This window comes from Triplophysa dalaica, chromosome 9, assembly GCF_015846415.1.
Source record: "Triplophysa dalaica isolate WHDGS20190420 chromosome 9, ASM1584641v1, whole genome shotgun sequence".
Classification (NCBI taxonomy): domain Eukaryota; kingdom Metazoa; phylum Chordata; class Actinopteri; order Cypriniformes; family Nemacheilidae; genus Triplophysa; species Triplophysa dalaica.
The window spans coordinates 619145-632675 of record NC_079550.1 but is presented as its reverse complement, the minus strand read 5'-3'; the positions used below and the strand labels follow the sequence as shown (position 1 = coordinate 632675).

The window sequence follows — 13531 nt, the reverse complement described above, 5'->3', positions numbered from 1 at the left end:
AAACTGTCTCTGTTTGGGGCATTGTATTTTGGGTTGAGAGTCTTTATCATCTCACTGCAGAAAATATATGGTAGGACTAGGAATTAATAAAACAGAACTATACTGACATAAAAACATGTAACTTTTGGTCATGCATTTATTTTCATTTGAAAAGACATGATGCTGGACAAAATACAGCAAATTAACCTACCGAAATGCAGAGGTATCTACTATGGCAAACGGATGCAAACCCTTTACCACAAACCTAGTCACTGCTCTGTGACATTCGTTATCCTCGCCTCGGTCATTTTATTCTTCCCTGCCTCTGTAAACGGAGTAGCTAGAGGTGCACGACGAGAGATAGTTGCTGCAGCCTCTGAGCCAGCCAGACTCTGATGGCCGTCATCATCATCATCTAAATTTGATTGACAATGGAGATTATTATTCATATAGTAAAAGTTTACATAATGAAATGGCGCTCACATTAACTTAATAGAGAAGTTACCTTCGGCATTAATAACAGATGATGTCTCGTTAGCTCCCCTGCTGCTTGACTCACTTGTTGTTGCTGTGTCACTAAGTAGTAGTGTATCAAACACACGACAGTCCTGCAAATGAATTGCGTGCTGTGTGGCCAAATGTTTCTGCATATTGGAGGTAGTTCCTCCCTTTGCCGAAATTAAACTTTTACAGTTGTTGCAAATGACCGCATTGGCGTCTTTTCTTGTAAAATATAACCACGCTTTAGATCGCTTCTGCCTCGATGACATGTTTGCTACGTAACCAAAATAACGCAGCGTGTGTGTGACGTCATGACATCACACACGCATGACGTCGTGACACATTTGCAACGAGCGGAACCGATAAGCGGAATCGTTAAGCAGGTACGATAACGGTTCCAAGGAATCGATTCACGGGGAACCGGTTCTAAAGAAGAACCTGTTCTCGGTTCCCATCCCTGATTATCAGCCACTTCAATTAGACTATTCGTTTTTAGAATGTCGGTATCTACCACAACCCGTTTCAGAAGTTGTTGTCTTGCCACAAAAATCCAAATGCGCTCCATCCATCAGAGGTTCTTTTAAAAACCAGTGTAGAGAATACTACAGATTTATTATAATTATCTTATAAGGATAAGCACCAGAAACCAAGCTCTTCTCATACTTTGATAAAAAGGAGAAATTAACTTCAAATCAGAAGGTCAGGTCTGACCAGAAGAGATTTTTCCTAAATCCCCACCCACCAACCTTAGAATCCCCACCCACCAACCAAGAAGACAAGCATCTAGAACATTCCATGACACATTTGACTTTTATACAAATATCTGAACAAATTGTAGCCTAAAGGCTGCTTTCCTGCTCTTATGATCTACAATGCTTTATCCACATTCTTCCTTCGGGACATATAGCACAGCCCTGGGCATCCCGTGTAAATATCCTAGAAAAAATGGATCATTTTAACTTGTATTTCCTCAAAAACCCCAAGAGGATGCTCTAGAACCGATAATCTTTGCCACAGCGAGGATGCTACCACTATCATGATTCCACTATCATGTCATGTCTATTCTTGGTCTTGGGGCGGAGTCATGGCATAGCCTTAGGTTGTGCGTAGAGGGAGAGATAGTGATCCTATCGGCTTGCTATACTCTCTCGGCAGTCTGCGTCTCTGTTCCCGCAATCTCGTTTCCTTGTTAGCTTTCCCTCAGTGTTCATCCCTATCACCTGGTCCTTCTTAATTATCCTTTGTCTGTCTCCGCTATAAAACATCCTTCTGTCTATTGTCCTGTGCTCGGTCGTTGTATGTATCTGTACGCTCTTGTACGCACTTGTTATACTTGTATGTACTTCATGTGCATGTATAACATGTATGTCTTTGTGCTTGTGTGCCTTGTTTTTGGATTACCTTGCCCTGCCCTTGAATGTCTCTGTTTTCAGTTGTGCCTTCATTTTTGTAAATTTCTCCAATCTTTATTGTTTTTGCCCCCTTGTGGGATGTTATTTTTTTTTAAGTTTTAAGTTTTTTAAATTTTAGTTTAGTTTTTTAATGTGTTTAAAGTATATTAAAGTGTTTTTTGTTAACCCCCCTGTATTGCTGCCTGCATTTGGGTTCTTCCTCCCACGCAAACCCTGACAACCACATTATTAATTATCAAAGCCATTCCACTAAATGACATTTTAGGCAATAAACATTTCCAGTCTTCCATCAACATTTTTACAAATATTCTCCCAGTTTTTCTGATTGGTTCCTTAATCACCCCCAAAAAAATGTTCATAACCATAAAATAAGATATTTTAATCTATGCTGTGACCAGCTCGTTCCACCTGGCAAAGACAAATTTGGTCTTTTGAACTCTCAATCCCATCTAAAAGAAAAAAAGACATTGTCCAAAAGCAGCATCCAAAAGTAATGCATTATTAAAATGCCAATATGCACTTTTATGTTTTACAGATTTAATAAATACACAACTTTCTACCATTGAGTGATCAGAAAAACCAACAGGACATATCCAACAAGATTTATAAAAATGCTTTTGATGTTTAAAACAATAAAAACAATCCAATCTTGCTAATGAAACACAATGGTCCTGCACGTGAGCCCAAGTATTTTGCCTTTCTTATGTTTTAATGATGTTTAACAAATTGCGTCTTGAAGGTGTATGAGGTTCATTATAATTCCTAGCAATTTCATCACATGTACATTTAAAATCACCATCAAGTAATTGTCCATAACACATTGTTTATGATTATCATATCATATCATATCATTACCATCATCGTTTGCAAAAAATACATTCTTTCAGTCCGTTTAACAGGAGCATAAACATTCATCAATTCTATAGTGACATTTTCAAACCTTACTATTAATTTAAGTACGCTACCCTCTTTTCTTTCAATTTCATCACAAGACATTTGCAGAAAGTTTTTTGAAAACAACACAGCTACCCCAGCACTACAAGAAGTCTTAATACTGAAACAGTCTTTTAGCCATTCCCTTCATCTTCTTTTTTGCTACGCGTCTCTTGTAAAAACATGATGTCTATAGTTTTGAGTTTGATTAAATCATAAAGCTGCATCGATTTTAACATCCCAGCAAACAATGACCCGGCGATCCACCGGCAGATTTTGGGGGGCAAAACGGCATAGATTCAGTAGCTTAACGTAGGCGGACCGCCGTTGGCACACTGTAAATTAGCAGATCTGCGTATCGCAGGGGAAGAACCCAGATGCAGGCAGCGGAATGGAGAAACAAGCAAGACTTTTAATAAAATGCAAATAAAAAAACACCAACATTGGGGAAAACGAACTAAGGTGGTTTAAACTCAAAACAAAGACTTCCCACAAGGGGGCAAAAACAAAGGAGACAAGATACTTAAACTACAAAAACTAAGGCAATACAATGCAAGGCAATACACGACATGCAAGTAAAAACAAACGAGCACTGGACAGCAAATACAAGGGCATTATATAGGGAGACTAACTAAAGATAATTAACAAGGGACATGTGTCGGGAATGAAACACTGATGGAGAGATAAACGAGGAACGAGAGGGCGGGAACAGAGATGAGACTGGAGAGAGAGAGTATAGTAGGCCGTAAGTGTCAAAATGTGTCTCTCCACATAAAACCTTAGGCTTTGCCATGACTCTGCCACAAGATCAAGAAGGACATGACATGACACCGTTCAATGAAAAAATGATGTCGGCCTGCAAGCTTTTTTTTGGTGGTGGGCCACCAGTGGCTTGCCAATGCTTGACCTCTGTTGGTACAGCAGTGGCAAACTGGGCGGCAGAGGTTCAGCGGCTAGACACAGACAGACCACCATTGGGACACTGTCGGCAAGCCAACCAATGTAAAAATACTCTTGGTCTGCCAGCTTTTTTTTGGTGGCAGGCCACCAGCGGCTTGCCACCGGTGGGTCTCTGTTTGTACAGCAGTGGCTAAATGATAGGGTTCTTCTAAGCTCTTACAGGACATTTTTATAAATACAGTCAAAGGCATCGATGGAATACTGGCTCATACCATTAACATTTAGAGGAGCAATATGAAAGTACTTCTCATGAGGGAGTAAAGCTGTAAAGGCAAGGCAAGGCAAGGCAATTTTATTTATATAGCACATTTCATACACAGTGGCAATTCAAAGTGCTTTACATAGAAGAAATTAAAATAATAAAACGAAATAAGTGTAATTAAAACAGTTTATAAAAGTAAAATACAGTACAGTACAGACAGTCGGACGAACATTGGCACAGTGCTCATTCATTAAATGCATAGCTAAACAGATGCGTTTTGAGTCTGGATTTGAAAGTGACTATTGTAGGAGCACATCTGATCTCCTCTGGAAGCTGGTTCCAGCTGCGGCTGGCATAATAGCTAAAAGCAGATTCGCCATGCTTTGAGTGAACCCTTGGTATTTCTAGCTGATATGATCCTAGTGATCTGAGTGATCTGTTGGGTTTATATTCATTGAGCATATCTGCAATGTATTGAGGTCCTAGGCCATTGAATGATTTATATACCAGTAATAATACTTTAAAATCAATCCTAAATTTAACTGGGAGCCAGTGTAAAGACCTGAGGACTGGTGTGATATGTTCATATTTTCTAGTTCTGCTCAGAATCCTGGCGGCAGCGTTCTGTATGAGCTGCAACTGTCTAATGGTCTTTTTGGGAAGGCCAGTGAGGAGTCCGTTACAGTAATCCACCCTGCTGGTGATGAAAGCATGAACAAGTTTCTCTAAGTCTTGTCTGGAAACAAAGCATCTAATTCTTGCAATATTTTTCAGATGGTAGTATGCTGATTTGGTTATTGCTTTGACATGACTACTGAAACTAAGGTCTGACTCTAGTGTCACACCAAGATTCCTGACTTGATTTTTAATTGTTTGACCCCTAGAGTGAAGGTATGCGTTCACCTTGAGAACTTCATCTTTGTTTCCAAATGCAATTGCTTCAGTTTTGTCTTTGTTTAATTGAAGAAAGTTTTGACAATTCCAATTGTTGACTTCATCGATGCATTGGCACAGGGAGTCAATGGGGCTGTAATCGTTAGGCGATAGAGCTAAGTAGATCTGTGTGTCGTCTGCATAGCTGTGGTAAGCAATTTTGTTCTTTCTCATTATTTGGCTCATTGGGAGCATATACAGGTTGAACAGGATTGGCGCAAGAATTGAGCCTTGAGGGACTCCGCATGTCATGGATGTCCACTCAGACTTATGATCTCCTATACTCACATAATAACCTCTCCCATCTAAGTATGACCTGAACCATTTTAGGACTATCCCAGAAAGCCCCACCCAGTTTTCCAGCCTGTCAAGAAGTATGTTATGATCGACAGTGTCAAATGCAGCATTGAGGTCGAGTAGTATCAGCACTGATAATTTGCCTGAATCAGTATTTAAGCGAATATCGTTTATTATCTTTATGAGCGCTGTCTCTGTGCTGTGATGTGGTCGGAAACCAGATTGAAAATTGTCAAAGTATCCATTCGCGCATAAGAATTTATTCAGCTGATTGAAGACAACTTTTTCAATGATCTTGCCTATGAAAGGAAGATTTGAGATCGGTCTATAGCTGCTTAATATGGTCTTATCCAGATTGTTCTTTTTCAGGAGGGGCTTTACAACTGCAGTTTTCAGGGAGTTTGGAAAACTCCCAGAGAGAAGTGAGGCATTTACCACTTCTAGAAGATCTGCTTCTAAGCTGTTTAACACACTTTTGAAAAATGATGTGGGAAGTGTGTCAAGAGAACAGGTTGATGTTTTAAGGTGTTGTACGGTTTCTTCCAAAATTGTGCCATCAATTTCTTTGAAGTCAGACATAGTAACAACTTTCTCAGGTGGATTGATTATCTGTCTAACCCCAGGGCAACTCAAGGATGTGCTGATCACCTTTCTGATATTATTGATTTTCTCACAGAAGAAAGAGGCAAACTCACTGCACTTGTTGTCTGAGAGCATTTCACTGGGAATCTGGTTTGGCGGGTTTGTCAGTCTCTCTACAGTAGCAAAAAGAGTGTGTGTGTTGTTTAAATTACTGTTTATAATATTTGAGAAGAAAGTCTGTCTAGCTTTGCCTAGTTCCATATTAAAAGCATGTAGGCTGTCTTTGTAGATGTTATAATGGACTACAAGTTTTGTCTTCCGCCATATGCGTTCTGCTTTTCTGCATTGTCTTTTCATGTAAAAGGAAAAAACAACATGATGAAATTGCATAAGTCTTGTGAATCATCTTGTGTTTTCTTAGCACGTTCTTCTTGCAGAATCTTCCTTAACCGATTCGACAAACATTTTCCACCATTTTGTTACATTAGGATTTTTGCTGAGTCAACAAACAGAGAGTAAAAAACTTGATCACCTCAACATTTCTCATTCCTTTTGCACATTGTAGGAAGTCCTTCAATCGTCCTAAACTCTAGCAACTGTCATCTTTCCTTTCATTATCTTCAGCGGAGGCTTCAGACATTTCTTGCTTAATTTCTGAATCAGAAGTTTGTGTATTGATTTCATCTTGCATCTTTTCTTAGATTCATTAGCTCTTTCACAGGAATGGATTTTCTTTTCAATGCAGGCACTTTAAGGAGACGCTCATGATCTTTAAAGATTTCCTTCTCTACCTCATCAAGCTCAAAATCCATTATCTTATCATTTATCATGCTTCTATTTTCACATGTCTTACTTCTACTTGTCCAGGTTTTTATTCTACTGTAGTTACAAAATGTCAATTTCATACCCTTGAATTGAACCATTGAGATTTTCAACCAGTCCATTTGTTTGAGGATGGTATGGTGTAGTGGTCTGATTAGGATTTTTGGGGCCAATCACCGATCCTGGATCACTGAAAGCTGTATCGGCTGATACCGATCACCGATTACAGGAGCTATTTGAAGCTTTCTCAGTAACTATATTTAACAATTTATATCAATTATTCAAATTATGAGAAGAGAAAGAGTAATGAATTAACAAATGAGTATTAGTAATTAAAATATTATAAAACATAGCAGCCTGTGATACGAGTCCCAAAAACCCTTTGTCTTCCACAGTATATAGTGGCCGTGATCAAAGCCCTTACCTTGTTCCCAAATTCTTTGCCTTGATCCTGTAGCAGGTGGATAGACGACACAAACACAAAAGGTGTTTTTATTGCCCCAGAGGGGAGATTTTATTCAGGTGTTCAATAGTGAGAATGCTCTGTGTGCCGTCTGGTGGGTGGATGGATGCCTGGCATGGGAGTGTGTCTGGAAATATTCTTCAGTGTTTCATGACCTCCGTGCCCAGGTGCGTGTCCGTCCACCTCGGTCGTCACTCGTCCGAGCCTGCGGGCCATAAGACACATGGGTTAACTCACGTTTGCCTTGGCGTCGTAGCTCAGCATGTCTTCTGTCACGCTGGCTTTTATGACCAGTTGATTGGCGAGTTGACGATCGGCAGCTGTGTCTCGTCCGTTTCCCTGGTGACGCTGATTGCGCAAGGGTGACTCGCCACAATCCGTTAACAGCCTTTTTGGGGCACCAAATTTGTAAAATAGCTTAATAATATGGTCTGTGACCTCCTCTGCACTTTTAGTTTTTAGTGGGAAAGCCTCACACCACAAGTAATTTACCATTGCACAGATGTATTGATTACCATCCTCGGTTGGTGTGAGCTTTCCCACTAAATCCATTCCAACAATGTCCCATGGCTCTATCACCTGGGGATAACTTTACATGTTCAACCTTACTTCAATAGGTTTATAATCAGCTTGGTTCTTAATTTGAGTTTGCTATGACTGGCAGGCAGCACAGTGCCAGACCTTAACGGAGATTAATTTAGTATTAATAATGTATGTACATGTGAAAACGTTATTTTCTACCTAACTACCTACGTTAGTTTCTACCTAGACCCCAATTGCAGGCAGATACGGAACGATGGTAAGGGATTAAACAGAATATTTAATATACAAGAACACTACAAAATGACAAAACAAAACTCACGAGGGGGAAAACAAAACAGAATAAACTATTAACTAAAACGAGGACACGGACTAACTAAACTAAGAAAACAAACACTTAATACAAACACTAAACAACACTTACTATACACGAAGGCATGAACTTGGAAGACACGGCAAGGTACAAACAGAAACAGCTATATAAGGAAATCCAATAATATTCCTGATACATTCATAAACATACTCAATAAACGCGCACAGGACAATGAACACGAGGATGTTTTAAAGGGGAGACAGACAAAGGATAATATGCTGGGACCAGGTGACGGGGATTACACACTGAGGGAAAGCTAACGAGGAAACAAGGGGGCGGGAACAAAGATGCAGACCGGAGAGAGAGTATAGAAGGCCCCTAGGGAAACTATCTCTCCCTCCACACAATTTAAGGCTTTGCCATGACTCCGCTCCAAGAACAAGAATAGACATGACATGATAGCGGAATCATGAAAATTTGTGCGAACATATTCCTGTGCAAACATATACCTAAACACACATAAAACATGAACTGAGTGTGCCAGCAGTTTCTTGCAAAATCTGTATTTTTATCAAAATCTAGATATATCTGAGTTTTAATTTGTGTTATTTCAGTTTATTTATTTAACTTTTTAATTTCTTGTGATTGATCATCCAGAGAGAACATACATTGTTATAACGCATACAACGTCTAATGCATTGTTGCATGTGTTTATGCATTTATAAAATGGAAATAGTTGAATCTGTGTGTGTGTGTGTGTGTGTTTGTCTAAGTACTAGAAGCAAAGCCTTTTATGGGGAATATGTAAAAATTTTAAATTTTGTTGTTAGTTCTCCCTTCTCTTAAATGGCATTTTAACTCACAGGGAAAACACCCATGAACACCTATCTCCTGCTCAATGTTCATTTGAATTGTTATAGGGCAAGAATCAACACAAAACAAGACCGGAGAACATTTAAACAATCTTTATTTGAACATGCATCAAACCACATCTGAGATGAATTGCATTCAATGAAAGTAATGAAAAGAAAAAACAACAACAGCACCTAGGACTCAGTTTTGGTTGAAAATAAACGCCAAAAAAAAGAAATGTGTTCGATTTGACTTAGTATTGTTTATTATCATTAACGTAAGCTACACAGCAAAAACAGAAACAGTTGTACATCTTAACGGGGTATATGAGTTCAGCCGGTATCCAGCCAGCATCCAGACATGTCCAGCAGGCTTCCAAACCTGTCCAGCTGGTGATCCAGTCGGCAATTCCGCCAGTGCTCCAGCTGGGCATCCTGCTGGCAGTCCACACAGCAGCCCAGCAGTTACCTTAGCAGGCACCTCAGCTCTGGTTTCCCCACCTTTTGCCCCCCACGGACTGCCCCACCTAGCCCCAACACATTTGGACTTGCCCCTTGGACTCTTTTGTTTCCCCACCCCCCTCATGTTTGTTATATTTATTAATCAACCCCAACCCTTTTGTTTAGTGCGAGAGAGACATGCATTGTTGGTATTGACATGCAAAGCAATCTCTCAGGTCTCTTCTTTGTCCCGCTCCCTTGTTTCCTCATTATTGATTGTTAATGATTTCATGCCCCGCACCAGTTCCCCTCTTGATTTGGTTCCCTTTATTATGCCCTTGTGTCTTCTGTCCTGTGCTAGTTCGTTGCATTTCATGTCTTTTGTGACAGTGAGTCGTGTTCCTTTTCATAGAGTCAAGTTTGAGTTTTTGTTAAATATTGTGTTAGTTTAATTAGTTTACGTTCCTGTGTAGTCTGTTATTAAAATCTCTTTGTCATTGCTGTTTTAACCCCTCGTTGGTCATTGTTTTGTGTTTTATTCAAATAAATATTTTTTGTGTTGACCTCGTCTGCACTTGGGTTCTCTGTCCATGCCTTTTCACATATACTCAGATAACAAAAGCTCGAAACGAATAACACCCAGGAACCCGGATACTGCTAACTATTTTATCAGGTGGAGTTTAATAGTAAACAAAATTAAATATAAATATGTCTTTTAATCACATATATGACATTATATTTATAAATGATTAAACCAAATTAAATGTTCGTGACATTTGAATGTCGTTACTTTAAAACCGAAAGTAAACAGCTTTTCTTCGCTGAAGGTCTGCATTCAGTAAATAATAGCTAATAAAATATTTCAAATTCACATTTCATGTTCAGTTTTTTTCCTCATGTGGCAAGTAGCCATGTATTAAGCAGGGTAATGTACAAGCAGCCGGCTGTTATCCCGAAATAAGCCCTTCCAGTGTGACACCTGATCACACTGTCAGGGCTTATTTCCGGGATAACAACCAGCTGAATGTACATTATCCCTTACTTAAAGAGTAAGTAGCATTAGATCATGAAAATTACATTTCATCCAGTGTGTTACGTTGCCGTGTTTGAAAGTAAGCTGTCTGCCAAGTTGTAAGTCCGAAGGTTTAATAAATAACAAAGTTATTGGCTTGGAAAAAAGAAAGTCGACTCTGAATCGAGCAAACGAGACGTGAACGAGTACTGCCGCGTATCTACTTCACTAGACGCCTACTGGGACTGCCGCGAAAACTTCACTCTCTCCTCCCCCAAAACACTGTTGCTCGTTCATGATGTGTGTACTGTCTAAAACCTGTGTTCTACATTGTGAAACTAAGTGCGTCTTATTTAAATTACCAAAGGAAGAACTTCTGAGGAAACAATGGTGTCAATTCATTTTCGAATGACACCAGAGGAGTATAATCCCAGGGTTTAACTGTGCGCACGTTATTTCACCGAAGATTGCTTCAATAATATTGGCGCATTCACTGCAGGATATGTTAAAAGACTATCCTTGAAAGGGGGAAATACTTTCCTTATTTCGACATGTAAGCTCCACCAAATCACAACCTGTAAGTGTGACTATTTATTTTGTCTGAACTTCAAGAAATATTTGTGTACCTTATGTCTGTGTTTAGCTAATGCACATAACCCTAACGTTAACATGTACCGTTATTTCTGGGGTGTTACAGTATGTTTATCTATCTAATTTAAGTGTTCCATCTAATATGGTTCACTATTATCTACTATCTTCTTCAGATGTTTCTTCGTTAGACTCGGGCTCAATTCGGTGAGGTAAAATCCCCGCCATCTCTATCTATACACTGTATATATTACATAACCTGTAAACCGTAATCCAGCAATGATGGTAGGTGTTCCATTTGCGAATGTTCAACAACTTTTAATAAAAAATAAACAAACCACAAAACGAAAGTAAAATGCCAGTAGTTCCCACTCGGTTGACTGCCGGTCACACAAATATAATAAAACATAAAATCAAGGCCTGGTCCTATGTTACATACTCTCTGGTCACTTGTCCTTTTATGCTTCCGATCTCCTCCAAAGAGACCCAATCCCTGTGCAACACAGCTGACACTCATTATCATCACTTGCTCTGGTCCCGCCTTGCTCATTACAAACGGGTTTGGCCAATCACAGCAGACTACACCATCTGACCAATCACATGACACTAGGCTAGCGGATAGGAGGGGATTAGACAGATGAATCGCGGAACGAATCATTTTTACAGTCAGTCAAGAAGTAAGGTAAGAATTATTACCTATTATTATGACATAATAGTGTTTTTACACCTTCTATGTACATATACTTGTTGTTGGACACTCAATAAGCCAAAGTAGGACCTTAAAAATCATATGCTACTTACTCTTTAAAATATTCTCAAAATATGCTCTGTTGCAGCCTTACCAGTTCATTTGTGTGTGTGTGCGATTGTGTCTGTGCATGGGTGACAATTTTGCACTAATGATATTTTAGAGTGTCCCCGCTCGATTGCTGTGCACTTTTTTTCTGCACAGTGGCTGATTTGTAGTTTGAACCACCAAAAGATTCTCTGCGTTTTATATTTTTTTTGTTTCCCATTCATTTCCTATGTTGGTCATTTTTGACCGTGAAGCAGGCAAGTGTGACAATTTTTTTTGTCTGACCCTTTAACCTATAGGAATCATGTTCATATCTTTTTGTGTTCACATAGCTAATGTGACAAAAGTCTCCAAGGGTCACCTCATTCTGATATGATTTATCCAAGCGTTCTTCTTTCAATGCCTGGACAGGAAAGAAATCTGGGATTCCTTTGCTGGTGTTGCTGAATTAGTTTTTGAGCTACAGTAGATCATGTTGCTGTCAGCAGCAGTAAACAATTGAAATTGAGTTACATTTAAATTTAGTCATTTAGCAGACGCTTTTATCTAAAGCGACTTACAGGTGGGGTAAGCTATGGAAGCAATTGGGACAGCATAAGTACAACAAAAGCAAAAGTGCAATAGAAAAAGAAGACTAGTCTCATATAACCTAACACAGTATACAAAGCTAAGTTAGTGTTTTTAAAAAAAAATTATATAGAGTAGAGAAGAAATAGAAGTCAGAACTGATCAGTCAGATGTTGACGGAAGAGGTGAGTTTTCAGACGTTTCTAAAAGATGTCTACAGAATCTGCAGATTCTTGTAGCAGAGGGCAGATCATTCCACATAGGTGGAACCGATCTGGAGAGGGTACGTGAGAGAGATTTTTTACCTTTTTGGGATGGCACCACAAGAGGTTGTTCGTTTGCAGAGCGTGGGGATCTGGCGGGTACATATGTCTGCATTAGCGAGTGAAGATAAGGTGGTGCCGAACCACTGGTGGTCTTGTAGGGAAGAGAAGAGTCTTGAATTTGACGCGAGCGACTATAGGGAGCCAATGTAGCTTAATGAATAGAGGAGTGACTTGTGCTCTCTTCGGTTCATTAAAGATATCTCTTTTGCTGCGGCATTCTGGATCATCTGTAGAGGTTTGGTTGTGCAAGCTGGAAGTCCACCCAGTAGCGCATTGCAGTAGTCCAGTCTGGACAGGACCAGAGCCTGTACTAGGACTTGTGTAGCATGCTCTGATAGGAAAGGTCATGTCGGCTAGGGAAGCTGAGATGCGTGCAGAAACAGTCGGATCGTCAGGCCGAAAAGACAGGTAGAGTTGTGTATCATCCGCATAGCAGTGATAGGAAAAGCCATGTTTCCGAATGACAGAGCCTAGGGATGACATGTATACAGAGAATAGCAATGGACCAAGCACTGAGCCCTGAGGCACACCTGTGTTGAGATGTTGGGACTCAGACACCTCACCTCTCCAAGCTACTCTAAATGAACTCCCTGAGAGGTAAGACCTGAACCATTGTAGTACCATTCCGGAGACCCCCATACCCTTGAGGGTGGACAGGAGGATGTGATTGTTAACGGTGTCAAAGGCGGCAGATAGATTAGTAGGATGAGAACAGATGAGTTAGAGGAAGCTCTTTCCAGCCTCAGGACTTCAATGACAGAGAGCAGCGCAGTCCCAGTGGAATGAAACCAGACTGGTTTCTGTCCAGGAGGTTGTTCCGGGTGAGAAAGGATGAGAGCTGGTAACATACAACACGTTCTAGAGTTTTCGCAACGAAGGGGAGGAGGGATACCGGTCTGTAGTTTTCTAACAGTGCAGGATTAAGAGTAGGTTTCTTTAGTAGTGGGGTAATATGGGCCTCTTTGAAGAGTGTAGGAAATGTACCAGTGGTGAGAGACGAGTTGATAATGTGA

The 13531-nt window shown here is 40.0% G+C and overlaps 1 protein-coding gene across 3 annotated transcripts in view; it reads left to right on the top strand.

Annotated features, from left to right (window-relative positions):
- Positions 1-13531, top strand: part of stx1a (syntaxin 1A (brain)) — a 47495-nt gene that overhangs the window by 25450 nt on the left and 8514 nt on the right. The gene's annotated exons all lie outside the window — the stretch shown is intronic.